A 17,085-nucleotide genomic window follows, 5' to 3' on the forward strand; every position below is an offset into this window, starting at 1 on the left:
AAAGTTAGGTCATTGTGACAATATAAAAATGAAGATAAACATGTTGAATATGTCCCAGGTGGCCAATGGCTTTTATAGTGGTTCTGATCTAAATGGGTGGGGTTATAAGATGAGAGATTAGGATGATTATAGCAGCATTGTCCTTTCTTATTATCCATCAGGACCCTGTGTGATAACCTTGACACTTCTACACACCAAAGCCATGTATTTCTTTCTAGCATTCTGGAACTTTGTTCTCAGTGTCTTGCTTGGAGACAATAATCAAGCACACATGGAAAGAACTTGCTATAAGAACTTTATTTGGATATAAAGGAAGAGAAAACTCAAGAACATAACATGGCAAAAAAGCAGTCTCCTTCAAGTTCTCAAGTTAGATGACAAACATGTTATTTTTGTTCTTAGTGCTCAGCGGCAGCAGAGTCAGAAGATGTGGCCCTAGTAACCACATGCCCCAGAAAACCATTCTCTAATAACACAGCTTGTGAGTCTGCAATAGCAGGTCAAGCCTGATTTCACATCTGGGTATACAGAGATCATATACAGTACTTAGTGAAGTACTGTTTATGCTGACTTAGTGTCTGAGTCAGCAGGGCACAAGAGATCTTGGGCAAGATATGTGCTGAGTGAAACTGGTTCTCCACATTGATCATTACTGCCAGCAGCATGAGCAATCACAATTATTATGAATAAATATACATGATAAGCACAAAGACTAATAAAGACTAATCTCCATTTGTATTAATTTTGTTTTCATTTGTATGCTTCTGCCATTTCCATTTTCTAAAGTATAATAGATAAATAAATTAGACAAAGTCCAGATATTTAGATCTAGCAGAAAAAATAAACTAGCCACTGAGTCTCATAATGAATTAAACCATGTGATATTCACAAAGAAATCTTTGCACAAAGAAATTGATCTATTTGGCTCTTTGTGTTCAATGAGGACAATAAAGAGGTAATAAAGTCGCCTGGGTGACCCAAATTCAGAACCTACATCTACCCCTTCTCTCTACTCTATGGCTCTAGCATGATGATTTCTCTCACCTGCATTTTGGATAGCAGTGCTTTTTTAAAAAATATTTTTATTAGGTATTTTCCTCATTTACATTTCCAATGCTATACCAAAAGTCCCCCATAACCCCCCACTCCCCTACCCACCCACTCCCACTTTTTGGCCCTGGAGTTCCTCTGTACTGGGGCATATAAAGTTTGCAAGTCCAAAGGGCCTCTCTTTCCAGTGATGGCCGACTAGGCCATCTTTTGATACATAGATAGCAGTGTTTTTATCCCCTCCAAAGGATATAGAAATATCCTGATCCTCCTTGACCAAGGATATTTCCAAGGATAGTTCCTGCTATGGAGCCTCCTCAGTGCCTCCTTGGGGAGATTCTGCATGGGTGTGCAGGGCCAGCAGGAGAATGGTGGTGAGTAGAGTGAACATCCTCATGGCTGTGGGTTTCCTAGGAGATAAAACAAAACAAAACATGTAGAACCTTGTGCGTGGGTGTGTTTGTGTGTGTGTGTCTGTGTGTGTGTGTGCATGTGCGTGTCTGTGTGTCTTTTTGTGTATATGGGTATATTTGTGAAGAGAAGGATCCTAGAGACACCCTGTAGTTAGAAAGAATATACATTTCCAAGGAGAAGGATTTGTCCTCAAGGTCTTCTTGATATTTTTCTTTCCTCATGATAGCTTCCCTGATGACAGGCCTTGGTCCATGTGTCTGATAGCTGACTTTGTTATAAGCTGGCGAGGATGAGGAGGACACTGCTATTGCTTCTGGTTACTGTTTGGATTTGTACTTAGATTTGAATGTTTTTAATGTTAAAAAAAAGAAGAAAAGAAATAGCACTGTCATGTATTATGTCTAAGGAACAATGCCTCTAAGTCTCTGACGATGGATTCTCATCTGATATCTGAAGTTCTTGATTCTGTTGTCAGACCTGGATCTTGATGATGTAGAGTGAATGTTTGTTGGCCACATTGACCTTATCAAACTATATATGCAAAGAGCTCCAGTGACTAGGCACAGCAGTGGTCTAATAAGGACAAGTGTTTATTCTTTCTACTTCTATGAAAGTAGGAATGGCAATTAAGACAATCAATACTAAAGAATACAACCCAATCATTTCATGCACAATAAGAACTTTATCTCAAGTAAAACAAATTAAAGACCGGGACATAAGACATGAAAGTATAAAACTAGTAGACGAAAAATTAGAACTAGGTCTGGACAGTGATGTCTTGCATGACACCAAAGGTGCTGGGAACAAGGCAGGTGGACAAATTGGAATGTGGAATTGCACTGGGCTGGGCAGCTTCTGCATAGGTGAGGAAATAAGCATTGGTGAGGGGTGGCAGACTAGAATATGGTAGAAAAGCTTAGCAAAGCATACATCTGAATAGAAACTAATACTCAAAACATATAGACAACATGTACAACTCAGTAGTCAAAACCAAGCACTACTTGTAGGGAACAAAAAAAGGGAGGGGCAGGAGGCCCTGGGGAAGAGTGGGGAGGAAAAGGAGCCTAATGTCTGGGCAGAGTTCCTGTGCTCTGGGCAGGTGGATGCAGGCAGAGCTGCTGGACACTTTTCCACTTGGCCCGTGTGAGCATGCCTGACCCACGACAGCAGGGGGTGGAAAAGAGGCATCCCCTGACCGGGTACCCCAGAGCTACCTTGTTAAAGCCCGGTGTTGTAGGAGAGAGGGATGAGGGAAGAAGTTCCCAACACTGACCAGAGTGTGCAGTGTGTCTTGATGGAACAGAGACTCTCTATGGTTTAAGAGCCTTATTATAGAAATGGAGGGAGAAAAAGAGAAGGGTTGGGGGAGAGAGAGAGAGAGAGAGAGAGAGAGAGAGAGAGAGAGAGAGAGAGAGAGAGAGAGAGAGAGAAGGCTGAAGAGGAAGAGAGAGAGAGAGAGAGAGAGAGAGAGAGAGAGAGAGGAGAGAGGAGAGGAGAATACCAAAAGAAAGGAGAGAGGAGAGAAGACAAAGAGAGGGAGAGAGAGGGGGAGAGAAGTTAGAGGTAAAGGAACAAAGGAGTAAGAGTTAGAGAGGGAGGTGGGGGCTGAGCACCCCTTTTCATGGTCTTCACTGTTGCTAGGTAACTGGGGAGGATTTTAGCCTGAAGGTCAGAAGCTTGTGCCATTTGCTTATGTGACTACTCACCATGCTTCTCTTGTGGGGGCAGTGGGAGGTGGTACCTTAGGCAGGGGCCAGAGTTCCAGGAGCACGAGGGAATGCCTACTGTATCATGAAGGTGAATTATGAACTTCAGGGTTCAGACCTCAGCTCGACTGGAGACTAGCCTGCAATTCCCAACAACTACTAATAGATATTTCTTAGTAAGGCATTTTTAAAATTATATTATTATTTCTACTGGAAATTGCACTGCACTGTGAAGCTTCTGCATAGGAGAGGAAATAAGCATCAGTGGGAGGTGGCAGTCTAGAACATGGTGGAAAAGGTTAGGAAGCGTACATCTGAATAGACACTAATACCCAAAACATGTAGACAACATGTACAACTCAGTAGCCAAAACCAAGCAATACAAAGAGACATTTCTTAAAGTAGAAAGACATTTAAAAGATTATATCATTAACACTACTGGAATGACAAGGAAGCCATTTGTGTTTTGGCAAAAGTTGTTTGAGTTTCCCCTTAACCAGTAAATACTTTTCTTTGCAGCTACCACAGTCCCAGACAGAAGAACCTTACAATGTTGTCTGATGATGTGGTCTCCTCCAGAGCAGCCTTGCTTTAGGGAGTCCATTGCAGCTAGGCCTAAATGACACATCCATACTTTGAAGGCTACTTTCAAAACTTACAGACCCTTGTGGTATGCAGTGAGCACAGAGCAAGAGAGACAACACTCTTCTGTCCAGTTCTTGGGAAACAAGAGCAGCTGAAACATCTTGGACCGATTTCTTCTATTTAAGGGTGACTTGTGATGTCTTAATATTTGTGGTTAATTTCTATTGTATACCTCAAACACCTGTGGTGAAAGGACAGTTAAGCAATTTGTAAAAGCTGTGTTCAAAGCAGGGCTTCCCAGAAGGAATTCTTATTTATCTTTTCCAGGACTACATGACACCCATTTGCCCACTGTTGATTACTTTAAGAAGCTTGTACTGCATAGCTCTGTAACTGAGACTTAATACTGGTTTTAGAAATTATGAAAGAGTATACAGGAAATGTGTGGCCTACAAAGCAGGGCTTAGGCTTTGTGACAATCAGTAGAATACATATTCAAAGAACATGTAAAGAAGGTTTTGAAAACTAGTTATCAGTGAACTTCCTCAGGACCTAAGTTACAACCACTAGAACTAGTTAAGCCATTCTGCACAGTAAGGATATTGCATTATGGTGAGATTGTACATTAGTTATGCTGTGAGACTGTGCATGTTCTAATGGGGTCTCCCATGTGATTGAAGTATACTTATCAAGTCATTCTCTGAAAGTACAGCATGCAACATTTCTTGGCCACTAAATAAGGCTTAACAGTTATCTAGAGACATATGGGCAAAACAATTATGCCATTGTTCCTTGAGATATAATGTCTTCTGAACATCACACTGACTGGAGAGATGGCAGATATATGGATCTATCTAGTCTTAGGAAGTGATGTGTGCTCAGAGGAATTATGCCTAAACCAGTACAGGCCATTTATAAATACAATGTTAGGCACAACATGATCAGAATGGACATTCCATTCTGGAGAAGCACTGACTTTCTACCACATAGTCCCTAAGAGGGAAAACAGTGCTTTGAGATGACCTCAAATATTCTGACACTTCCATTAGCATTCAGGCTTGTCCTAGCTAATATTGAGCATAAAGTGACTGTTGACTGTTGCAGGGATGAGATGAATTTTCCTGCAGCAAGCAAAGCATCATTCTGGGTCTTTAGAGGATGGCAGGACTCACAATGTTTTTGTAGCAAATATCCTTACCTGAGAAAAGATGTTAATGGCTATTTTGTTTTTTAAGGCTTAGGTAAAATGTATCAAAGTAAAAAAACAAAAAAAAAGATATATAGCTTTTTACTTCTAAAAATTCCAGGGCCCTTTGATATTCTGATAGGACCACAGCTGGGGGTGTACACAGGGCTGAGCACCAATGGAACTGGCCAGTGTTACCATCAGAAACTGGTTACAGCCTGGCTCTGAAACCTGCAATGACATCATCCTAGAGGACAAGAGTCTTCTGTGTTCATTCTTATGGCAACCATAGCACTCCTTGTGTTACCTGCATCACCTGAAAGTCATCACCTGTGTTACCTATGTCACAGCCAGGATAAAAGACATTAATGCCTCTCTCTCTCTCTCTCTCTCTCTCTCTCTCTCTCTCTCTCTCTCTCTCTCTCTCTCTCTCTCTCCCCCCTCCCCTTTGCTTCTTCATCCCTTTTAATAACGACCTCCCAAAGTGTGAACTCTTTTATCTTGGCATGATCTGTCCAGGAATATGCTGTTTTCAACTAACAATGGTGCTGAAGCCATGGACTTTGTAGCAACCACACAGGCTGGTCTGAGACACTATAGCCTGTACCGCAGCCACCACTGTGGGGCACAGGGAACTCCACCAGGTAGGATATCCACTGCCATGTGGGTTAAGAAGTTGCTCAACGAGTTTATTGGACAAGGGCTTGCCCTAATACCCAAAAGCCAAAAGGGGCCATGCCCATGAGGCCATCAGGAGAGACAATGGTCTTTTGATTGCTGTTGTGCCACTCAGTAGAGGGGAACATCACTCCCAGGTAACCCTCCAGATGATCTTCTAGGCTTGGCTATGGACAACTGAAGAGGCCTGAGCTCCCTTCACCTGACTACTTCCATCACCACACAGGAGCCACAGGTAGCATTATGGCATATGGGAATCCCATCTCATTCTTCTTCTTGGATGCTGGGACCACTTACTCAGGCCTGACAGAGTTTTGGGGACCCACCTCTCCTTCTCAGCCCATTTTGTTGGGGGAGGAGTACAAAATCCTACCCCTTAGTTGAATTTTTAAGAGTGTTCCTCCCACACATGCTTTTTGGGAGTGCCAATGTGTTCTGATACCTTATTGGCAAAGGGTCTTCTAGATAAGTTGGGAAACTCTATTTCTATTGCTTCCCCCATTCACCTGAACCTAAGCTCACTAGCAGCCCCTCTCTTCCTCCTCCTCCTCACAACTCAGCCTACTAACCCTAACATGTTGTTTCCTTTGCCAGCTTCTCAGATAGACCCCTGAGTATGGGTCATTCAGAACCCCTCGGTTGCTAAACATCGTTCCCTTCTTGTCATCCAGTTATTGAACTCTATAAGATACATCATCCAAGCTCAATACCCTCTTTCTCTCCAGAGCCTCAGGAGGCTTAAGCCTATATCATCTCTTATCTCTTAGGAAAATAAATTTCCTCCATCTGACCTCTTCCCCCTTTAACTCCCCTATACTAGAAGTTAAGAGACCTAATGGAATGTATCACCTTTTTCAAGACCTCAGGTACATTAATTTAGCAATGGTTCCTCTCCATCCTGTTGTGGCTAATCCTTATACTTTCCTTCCAATATACCCTTGGTGATTTCTCATTTCTTTTTTTTTTTTAGATTCCAAGGATGTATTCTTTTCTATCCAGTCCCAGCACACCTTAGTCTTTACCTTGACTGACCCTGACGAAAAGTTTCTACGTGCACCTGGACTATACTACATCAGGGATTCCGGGACAGCCCACAGTAATTTGGCCAGGTTCTGGCTTCTGACTTAATTTCTCTGTCTCTCTAAATCTATGATTGTCCATTATGTATACAAAATTCTTCTCTGAAGTCTCCCCTCTAAAAATTAACCAAGGTGACACCTCTGCACTTCTAAATTTCCTGTTTAGTCAAGACTACAAAGTCTCATATTCTAAAGTCCAACTGTCCACTCATCTGGTCACCTATTTCAGACTACCAATTACCCCAACCCAGGAGGCTACTACCTTAGACAGGAAGAATCTAACTTTGTTTCTAACTGTTCCTTCTACAAAGGGAGAGATTTTATAATTCTTAGGAATAGCCAGTTTTTTACATTCCTTGGTTCCTTCCTTTTCCTTTCTTCCTAATCCTTATATGAAGCAGCATTAGGCCCTGCCCATGAGCTTCTTCTCATATCTGTTACCAAGGCTTTTCAAAAGCTCCAACAGGATTTCCTTAACACCCCAGCTATACACTTCCCTGGCCTGAGTCCTCTTTTTTCCCCTCTACGTAAATAAAAATGATGGCTTTTCCCTTGGAGTCTTAGGTCACCAACTGGGACCCTCCTTTGTTCCTGTAGTTTACTTGTCAACAAAAACTAGATCTAACCAGCTAGGGACAGGCACCTTGTACTCTTACCTTAGCAACCACTGAATTCCTTATTTTAGAGTCTAAAAAACTAATGTTCATGTCAGTTATAATCATCTTTCCTTCTTATACTCTGTCACAGCTCCTAAATTAGAGAGGCTTTCAGTCTCTACAGTCCTCCAGGGTTCTTTCTCTTCATGTAGCAATAATAGAAGACTCCACACTCACTTTACAATTATGCCTGCCTCTTAATCATTTCATTCTTTTTCCTTGACCAAATTCTAACCACTTCCTCTTGTACTCCTGCACTGAAACCTTAGAGGAATTATTACCCTATCCTTCACACATACAGGAGGGCACATTGCCTCATGCCCTCTATACCTGGTATATAGATGTCAGCTCCTTTTTATATGAAGGGTTCAGAATATCTGTCTATGCTATAGTGTCAGCATCAGAGATGGTTGAGGGATAAGACCTCTGTGATCAAACCACGAATAACAATCTGAACTAATAGCTCTTACCTGTGCCTTTCAACTAGCACAGGGACTATCCTTCAACATCTACACAGACTACAAATATGCTTTCCATATACTTCAGTCCCATGCTGGTATCTGGAAGCAGTGTGAGTTACTTATGACAAAAGGAGGATCAGTAAGTAATGCAAACCAAATTTTGGCCATGCCAAAGGCCTCTTATCTCCCCTCAGCTATTGGGATTGTCCACTGCAGATCCCAGCAGACAGATGACTCTATTGTCTACAGTGGAAACAGCTGAGCTGGTGAGGTAGCTAGACCTGAAGTCCTTAGTTGCTTATACTTGTCTCAACCTCCCCAGGACATTCTTACTTTACAAACCACATTCCCACTCTTACTTCCTGATTCTGGTCAAACTATCCTATCTTCAGCAACTCTATCATCCTAACAAGCAAGTGTTGTCTTATTTTTAAAAAACCCAACTACTGTCTATTCTTTTTATTTATGCTTTTTAAAATTTGTCCCTGCCTCGAGGAAAATATGTCAGATGTCAGAGTCCAGCTCCAGGTATCATAACACCCCTTTTCCTACCCATCAGACTAGAAGTGGACATCTTCTCCGGGTGGGAGCAGGCCTTTCTAAGTAACAAAGGGCGGGCTCAGGCAGTTTCTGATCGTCTTGTCCAAGAGATCATTCCCAGATTTGGTGTGCCAGCCTCCCTCTAGTCACACAATGGTCCTGAATGCACCATCAAATTTTCTCAAACTCTATCTAAAGTCCCAGACCTCTCCTGGCATTCATATTCTCTATGACTCCCTTTCTTCTGGAAAGGTAGAAAAAAACTAATCACTCCCTAAAAACCACTCTTGTCAGACTGCCACCGGAAGTTCACCTCATTTCAGGAAAACTCCTATCTTTGGCTCTTTTCAGGCTATGAGATCTCCCAGAGGAATCTCTTTTCAGCTCATCTTTTGTACTCAAGTATGGTTATCTGATCATTCACCTAAATGCTCTCCCATCCCTGACCATCTACTCACCCCATTACTTTGTCACCTCTGTTCTCTCCTATGGAGCTTTCTGACCAGAATCTAATGAAGCCAAAAGCTATCCCCTTCCTACTGCCTGTCAACATTGGAGACCTAGTTCTTCTCTCACCTCTGCTTAATTAGCATTCACTTCTCTCCTCCTCCATGGCAGGGCCTTTTCAATATAATTCTCATGACTCCCAGAGCTGCTAAATTTGAGGGACTTCTTTCTCATTGGTTCCAAGCATCTCACCTCAAACCTTTCACCTCTCCACCTGAAAATGACTCCTGTTACTACACATTCATTCCAACAGGAGCTTGGTCTCTTAAGCTCCTGAAGACCTTAAGACCACTCACCTTTTCCCAAATTCCAGAAAAATGAGACTCCACTCTGGCAGCTGCACTTGGTCCTGCTGGATTAGACATGGGCTTCTCATCCTTCCTCTGCTGTTCATTTCCATCCAGGATAAACTTTACACCTGGAGATTCGATGTAAAAGAAACCCCCACCAATGACAGTCTTTCCAAATAGAGTCAGGAAACTGCTCCATAGCCAGATGCCAGGAGCCAATCCAAAATGCTATCATCTTTATATCCACCATTCCATTTAAACTTTATGACCTCTTTCTTTGCTTCCTCTTTGACCAGATGAAAGATGATTGTAAAAAAAAAATGCCAGTTTATCCAGATTTTCTAGTTTTGTTGAATATAGTTTAGTAGTAGGTTCTGATTATGTTTTGAATTTCCTTGGTTTCTGTTGTTATGTCTCCCTTTTCATTTCTGATTTTCTTAATTTGGTTACTGACTCTGTGCCCTCTGTTTATTCTGACTAAGGGTGTATCTATCTTGTTGATTTTCTCAAAGAACCTGCTCCTGGTTTGCTTGATTCTTTGTATAGTTCTTTTTGTTCTGCTTGGTTGATTTCAGCCCTGGGTTTGATTATTTCCTGCTGTCTACTATTCTTGGGTGTATTTGCTTCCTTTTGTTCTAGAGATTTCATGTGTACTGCCAAGTTGCTAGTATATGCTTTCCCCAGTTTCTTTTTGGACACTATTAGAGACATGAGGGATTCCTCTTAGCACTGCTTTCATTGTGTCCCATATATTTTGGTACATTGTGCCTTCATTTTCATTAAATTCTACAATGTCTTTAATTTCTTTCTTGATTTTGTTAGTGATTCCCTGGCATAAAAACATGCCTTCTAGGTTCTGTTCCTGAGTCAATGTTTTTCTCTCAAAGCATGGTTCACATGTACCTTGTCATTCTGACAGAAGCTGTACATTTGCCCAGCAAGTGCCCAGGAAGCAGGACAGCAGATGACACTACTGAGTCAAGAGACAGCAAAGTGACTTTGTTGAATTCTTCCTGTGCTATTCTTACTCTTCTGTCTGTCTGCCCCTATGAATATAATCTCCTTTCCATTCTCAGCCAACATACATATAATTGGAGATTCAGAGTTGATCCTGGACTGTTACCTCTAATCTTGAGCCTGACTTGATTGTGCATTCAGTATGCCAACTTTTCCCCAGCTACATCCAGACTGCACTCTGCCTCAGTGATTTCTCCCCAGGAGGAGATCATAACCTTCAGTGCTTCTTTCTACTCTCACTCACCTTGTATACACTACAAACATTTCTTACTTAGTTTCTAGTTTTTTACTGAAAATATTCTCTTTAATACAACATATTTTGATCACAGTTTCACCACTCTTGCATCTCCTCTCAAACCTGCTTCAGGAGGAGGCAGTCCTCAGCTCCCACTGAGCTTTCTTTTTTTTTTTTTTTAACATTTTTTTATTAAGTATTTTCCTCAGTTACATTTCCAAAGCTATCCCAAAAGTCCCCCATACATTCCCCTCACTCCCCTACCCACCCATTCCCACTTTTTGGCCCTGGCGTTCCCCTGTACTGGGACATATAGGGTTTGCATGTCCAATGGGCCTCTCTTTCCAGTGATGGCCGACTAGGCCATCTTTTGATACATATGCAGCTAGAGTCAAGAGCTCCGGGGTACTGGTTAGTTCATATTGTTGTTGCACCTACAGGGTTGCGAATCCCTTCAGCTCCTTGGGTACTTTCTCTAGCTCCTCGATTGGGGGCCCTGTGATCCAACCAATAGCTGACTGTGAGCATCCACTTCTGTATTTGCTAGGACCCGGCCTAGTCTCACAAGAGACAGCTATATCAGGGTCCTTTCAGCAAGATCTTGCTAGTGTATGCAGTGGTGTAATCTTTTGGAGGCTGATTATGGGATGGATCCCTGGATATGGCAGTCTCTTGATGGTCCATCCTTTTGTCTCAGCTCCAAACTCTGTTTCTGTAACTCCTTCCATGGGTGATTGTTCCCAATTCTAAGAAGGGGCAAATTGTCCACACTTTGGTCTTCGTTCTTCTTCATTTTCATGTGTTTTGCAAATTGTATCTTATATCTCGGGTATTCTAAGTTTCTGGGCTAATATCCACTTATCAGTGAGTACATATCATTTGAGTTCTTTTGTGATTGTGTTACCTCACTCAGGATGATGCCCTCCAGGTCCAACCATTTGCCTAGGAATTTCATGAATTCATTCTTTTTAATAGCTGAGTAGTACTCCATTGTGTAAATGTACCACATTTTGTATCCATTCCTCTGTTGAGGGGCATTTGGGTTCTTTCCAGCTTCTGGCTATTATAAATAAGGCTGCTATGAACATAGTGGACCATGTGTCCTTCTTACCAGTTGGGACATATTCTGGATATATGCCCAGGAGAGGTATTGCGGGATCCTCCGGTAGTACTATGTCCAATTATCTGAGGAACCGCCAGACTGATTTCCAGAGTGGTTGTACAAGCTTGCAATCCCACCAACAGTGGAGGAGTGTTCCTCTTTCTCCATCTCCTCCACAGCATCTGCTGCCACCTGAATTTTTGATCTTAGCCATTCTGACTGGTGTGAGATGGAATCTCAGGGTTGTTTTGATTTGCATTTCTCTGATGATTAAGGATGTTGAACATTTTTTCAGGTGCTTCTCTGCCATTCGGTATTCCTCAGGTGAGAATTCTTTTGTTTAACGAGCCCCATTTTTTAATGGGGTTATTTGATTTTCTGGAGTCCACCTTCTTGAGTTCTTTATATATATTGGATATTAGTCCCCTATCTGATTTAGGATAGGTAAAGATCCTTTCCCATTCTGTTGCTGGCCTTTTTGTATTATTGATGGTGTCTTTTGCCTTACAGAAGTTTTGCAGTTTCATGAGGTCCCATTTGTCAATTCTCAATTTTACAGCACAAGCCATTGCTGTTCTATTCAGGAATTTTCCCCCTGTGCCCATATCTTCGAGGCTTTTCCCCACTTTCTCCTCTATCAGTTTCAGTGTCTCTGGTTTTATGTGGAGTTCCTTGACCCACTTAGATTTGACCTTGGTACAAGGATAAAGGAATGGATCGATTCACATTATTCTACAGGATAACCACCAGTTGTGCCAACACCATTTGTTGAAAATGCTGTCTTTCTTCCACTGGATGGTTTTAGCTCCCTTGTAGAAGATCAAGTGACCATTGGTGTGTGGGTTCATTTCTGGGTCTTCAATTCTATTCCATTGGTCTACTTGTCTGTCACTATACCAGTACCATGCAGTTTTTATCACAATTGCTCTGTAGTAAAGCTTTTGGTCAGGCATGGTGATTCCACCAGAGGTTCTTTTATCCTTGAGAAGAGTTTTTGCTATCCTAGGATTTTTGTTATTCCAGATGAATTTGCAGATTGCTCTTTCTAATTCGTTGAAGAATTGAGTTGGAAGTTTGATGGGGATTGCATTGAATCTGTATATTGCTTTTGGCAAGATAGGCATTTTTACAATGTTGATCCTGCCAATCTATGAGCATGGAAGATCTTTCCATCTTCTGAGATCTTCTTTAATTTCTTTCTTCAGAGACTTGAAGTTCTTATCATACAGATCTTTCACTTCCTTAGTTAGAGTCACGCCAAGATATTTTATATTATTTGTGACTATTGAGAAGGGTGTTGTTTCCCTAATTTCTTTCTCAGCCTGTTTATCCTTTGTGTAGAGAAAGGCCATTGACTTGTTTGAGTTAATTTTATATCCAGCTACTTCACCGAACCTGTTTATCAGGTTTAGGAGTTCTCTGGTGGGATTTTTAGGGTCACTTATATATACTATCATATCATCTGCAAAAAGTGATATTTTGACTTCATCTTTTCCAATTTGTATCCCCTTGATCTCCTTTTGTTGTCGAATTGCTCTGTCTAGGACTTCAAGTACTATGTTGAATAGGTAGGGAGAAAGTGGGCAGCCTTGTCTAGTCCCTGATTTTAGTGGGATTTCTTCCAGCTTCTCACCATTTACTTTGATGTTGGCTACTGGTTTGCTGTAGATTGCTTTTATCATGGTTAGGTATGGGCCTTGAATTCCTGATCTTTCCAAGACTTTTATCATGAATGGGTGTTGGATCTTGTCGAATGCTTTTTCCGCGTCTAAGGAGATGATCATGTAGTTTTTGTCTTTGAGTTTGTTTATATAGTGGATTACTTGATGGATTTTTGTATATTAAACCATCCCAGCATCCCTGGAATAAAACCTACTTGGTCAGGATGGATGATTGTTTTAATGTGTTCTTGGATTCGGTTAGCGAGAATTTTATTGAGTATTTTTGCATTGATATTCATAAGGGAAATTGGTCTGAAGTTCTCTATCTTTGTTGGGTCTTTTTGTGGTTTAGGTATCAGAGTAATTGTGGCTTCATAGAATGAATTGGGTAGAGTACATTCTGTTTCTATTTTGTGGAACAGTTTGAGAAGAACTGGGATTAGATCTTCTTTGAAGGTCTGATAGAACTCTGCACTAAACCCATCTGGTTCTGGCTTTTTTTTTTTTTTTTGAGAGAATATTAATGTGTGCTTCTATTTCTTTCGGGGATATGGGACTGTTTAGGCCATTAATCTGATCCTGATTTAACTTTGATACCTGGTATCTCTCTAGAAATTTGTTCATTTCTTCCAAGTTTTCCCATTTTGTTGAGTATAGCCTTTTGTAGAAGGATCTGATGTGTTTTTGATTTCTTCAGGATCTGTTGTTATGTCTTTCTTTTCGTTTCTTATTTTGATAATTAGGATGTTCTCTCTGTGTGTTGTAGTTACTCTGTCTAAGGGTTTATCTATCTTGTTGATTTTCTCAAGGAACCAGCTCTTTGTTTGGTTGATTCTTTGAATATTTCTTTTTGTTTCCACTTGGTTGATTTCTGCCCTGAGTTTGATCATTTCCTTCCATCTACCCCTCTTGTGTGAGTTTGCTTCCTTTCTATCTAGAGTTCTTAGGTGTGAGGTCAAGCTGCTAGTATGTGCTCTCACTAGTTTCTTTTTGGAGGCACTCAGAGCTATGAGTTTCCTCATTGAAATGTTTTCATTGTGTCCCATATTTGGGTATGTTGTGGTTTCATTTTCATTAAACTCTAAAAAGTCTTTAATTTTTTTCTTTATTTCTTCCTTGACCAAGGTATCATTGAGGAGAGTGTTGTTCAGTTTCCATGTGAATGTTGGCTTTCTATTATTTATGTTGTTATTGAAGATAAGCCTTAGTCCAAAGGTGATCTGATAGGATGCATGTGATAATTTGAATATTTTTTTCATTTGTTGAGACTTATTTTGTGACCAATTATATGGTCAATTATAGAGAAGGTACCATGGGGTGCTTAGAAGAAGGTATATCCTTTTGTTTTAGGATAAAATGTTTTGTAGATATTGGTTAAATCCATTTGTTTCATAACTTCTGTTAGTTTCACTGTGTCCCTGTTTAGTTTCTGTTTCCAGGATCTGTCCATTGATGAAAGTGGGGTGTTGAAGTCTCCCACTCTTATTGTGGGAGGTGCAACGTGTAGCTTCAGCTTTACTAAAGTTTCTTTAATGAATGTGGCTGCCTTTGCATTTGGAGCATAGATATTCAGAATTGAGAGTCTCTATTGGAAGATTTTACCTTTGATGTGTATGAAGTGCCCCTACTTGTCTTTTTTGGTAATTTAGGGTTGGCAGTTGATTTTATTTGATATTAGAATGGCTACTGCAGCTTGTTTCTTCAGACTGTTTGCTTGAAAAATTGTTTTCCAGCCTTTCACTCTTAATTATGTCTGTCTTTTTCCATGAGATGGGTTTCCTGTAAGCAGCAAAATATTGGGTCCTCTTTGTGTAATCAGTCTGTTAGTCTATGTCTTTTTATTGAGGAATTCAGTCCATTGATATTAAGAGATGTTAAGGAAAAGTACTTGTTGCTTCCTATTATTTTTGTCGTTAGAGATGGCATTCTGTTCTTGTGGCTGCCTTCTTTTAGGTTTGTTGAAGGATTACTTTCTTGCTTTTTCTAGCATGTAGTTTCCGTCCTTTTTACTGTTTTTTTCTGTTATAATCCTTTGAAGGGCTGGATTCATGGAAAGATATTGTGTGAATTTGGTTTTGTCATGGAATACCTTGGTTTCTCCATCTATGGTAATGAGAGTTTGACTGGGTACAGTAGCCTGGGCTGGCATTTGTGTTCTTCTAGTGTCTGTATAACATCAATCCAGGATAATCTGGCTTTCATAGTCTCTGAGGAGATGTGTGGAGTAATTCTAATAGGCCTGCCTTTATATGTTACTTGACCCTTTTCCCTTGCTGCTTTTAATATTTTGTCTTTATTTAGTGCATTTGTTGTTCTGATTATTATGTGTCGGGAGGAATTGCTTTTCTGGTCCAGCCTATTTGGAGTTCTGTAGGCTTCTTGGATGTTCTTGGGCATCTCTTTCTTTAGGTATGTAAAGTTTGCTTCTATAATTTTGTCGAAGATATTTGCTGGCCCTTTAAGTTGAAAGTGTTCATTCTCATCTACTCCTATCATCTGTAGGATTGGTCTTCTCATTTTGTCCTGGATTTCCTGGATGTTTTGAGTTAGGATCTTTTTGCATTTTGCATTTTCTTTGATTGTTGTGTCCATGTTCCCTATGGAATCTTCTGCCCCCGAGATTCTCTCTTCCATCTCTTGTATTCTGTTTCTGATGTTCGTATCTATGGTTCCTAATTTCTTTCCTATGGTTTCTATCTCCAGAATTGTCTCCCTTTTGGTTTTTCTTTATTGTTTCTACTTCCATTTTTAGATCCTGGATGGCTTTGTTCAGTTCCATCACCTGTTTGATAGTGTTTTCCTGTAATTCTCTAAGGCATTTTTGTGTTTCCTCTTTAAAGGCTTCTAGCTGTTTGCCTGTGTTTTTCTTTTTTCTTTTTTTTTTATTTTCTTTTTTTTTTTCTTTTCCTAGTTTACATTTCCAATGCTATCCCAAAAGTCCCCCGTACCCCCCCCAATACCCTACCCAACCACTCCCCCTTTTTGGCCCTGGCATTCCCCTGTACTGGGGCATATAAAGTTTGCAAGTCCAAAGGGCCTCTCTTTCCAGTGATGGCAAACTAGGCCATGTTTTGATACATATGCATCTAGAGACAAGAGCTCCGGGGTACTGGTTAGTTCATATTGTTGTTACACCTATAGGGTTGCAGTTCCCTTTAGTTCCTTGGGTACTTTCTCTAGCTCCTCCATTGGAGGCTGTGTGACCCATCCAATAGCTGATTGTGAGCATCCACTTCTGTGTTTGGTAGGCCCCCGGCAAAGTCTCACAAGAGACAGTTATATCTGGGTCCTATCAGCAAAATCTTGCTAGTGTATGCAATGGTGTCAGCGTTAGGAAGCTGATTATGGGATGGATCCCTGGATATGGCAATCACTAGATGGTCCATCCTTTCGTCACAGCTCCAAATTTTGTCTCTGTAATTCCTTCCATGGGTGTTTTATTCTAATTTCTAGGAAGGGGTAAAGTGTCCACACTTTGGTCTTCATTCTTCTTGAGTTTCATGCGTTTAGCAAATTGTATCTTATATCTTGTGTATCCTAAGTTTCTGGGCAAATATCCACTTATTAGTGAGTACATATTGTGCGAGTTCCTTTGTGATTGGGTAACCTCATTCAGGATGATGCCCTCCAGTTCCATCCATTTGCCTAGGAATTTCATAAATTCATTCTTTTTAATAGCTGAGTAGTACTCCATTGTGTAAATGTACCACATTTTCTGTATCCATTCCTCTGTTGAGGGGCATCTGGTTCTTTCCAGCTTCTGGCTATTATAAATAAGGCTGCTATGAACATAGTGGAGCATGTGTCCTTCTTACCAGTTGGGACATCTTCTGGATATATGCCCAAGAGAGGTATTGCGGGATCCTCCGGTAGTACTATGTCCAATTTTCTGAGGAACCGCCAGACTGATTTCCAGAG

At 40.8% G+C, this 17,085-nt stretch overlaps 2 protein-coding genes and 1 pseudogene across 5 annotated transcripts in view; 2 read left to right on the forward strand and 1 right to left on the reverse strand.

Annotated features, from left to right (window-relative positions):
- The window catches only part of LOC147002524 (cadherin-11-like), a 271,038-nt gene that overhangs the window by 133,881 nt on the left and 120,072 nt on the right, over positions 1-17,085 (forward strand). The gene's annotated exons all lie outside the window — the stretch shown is intronic.
- The window catches only part of LOC147002525 (uncharacterized), a 239,771-nt gene that overhangs the window by 102,539 nt on the left and 120,147 nt on the right, over positions 1-17,085 (forward strand). The window lies entirely within an intron of this gene.
- Positions 406-1,447, reverse strand: LOC147002527 (neutrophil antibiotic peptide NP-2-like; annotated as a pseudogene).

This window comes from Mus caroli, unplaced genomic scaffold, assembly GCF_978045245.1.
Source record: "Mus caroli unplaced genomic scaffold, Mus_caroli_1 scaffold_10, whole genome shotgun sequence".
NCBI classification, from domain to species: Eukaryota; Metazoa; Chordata; class Mammalia; order Rodentia; family Muridae; genus Mus; species Mus caroli.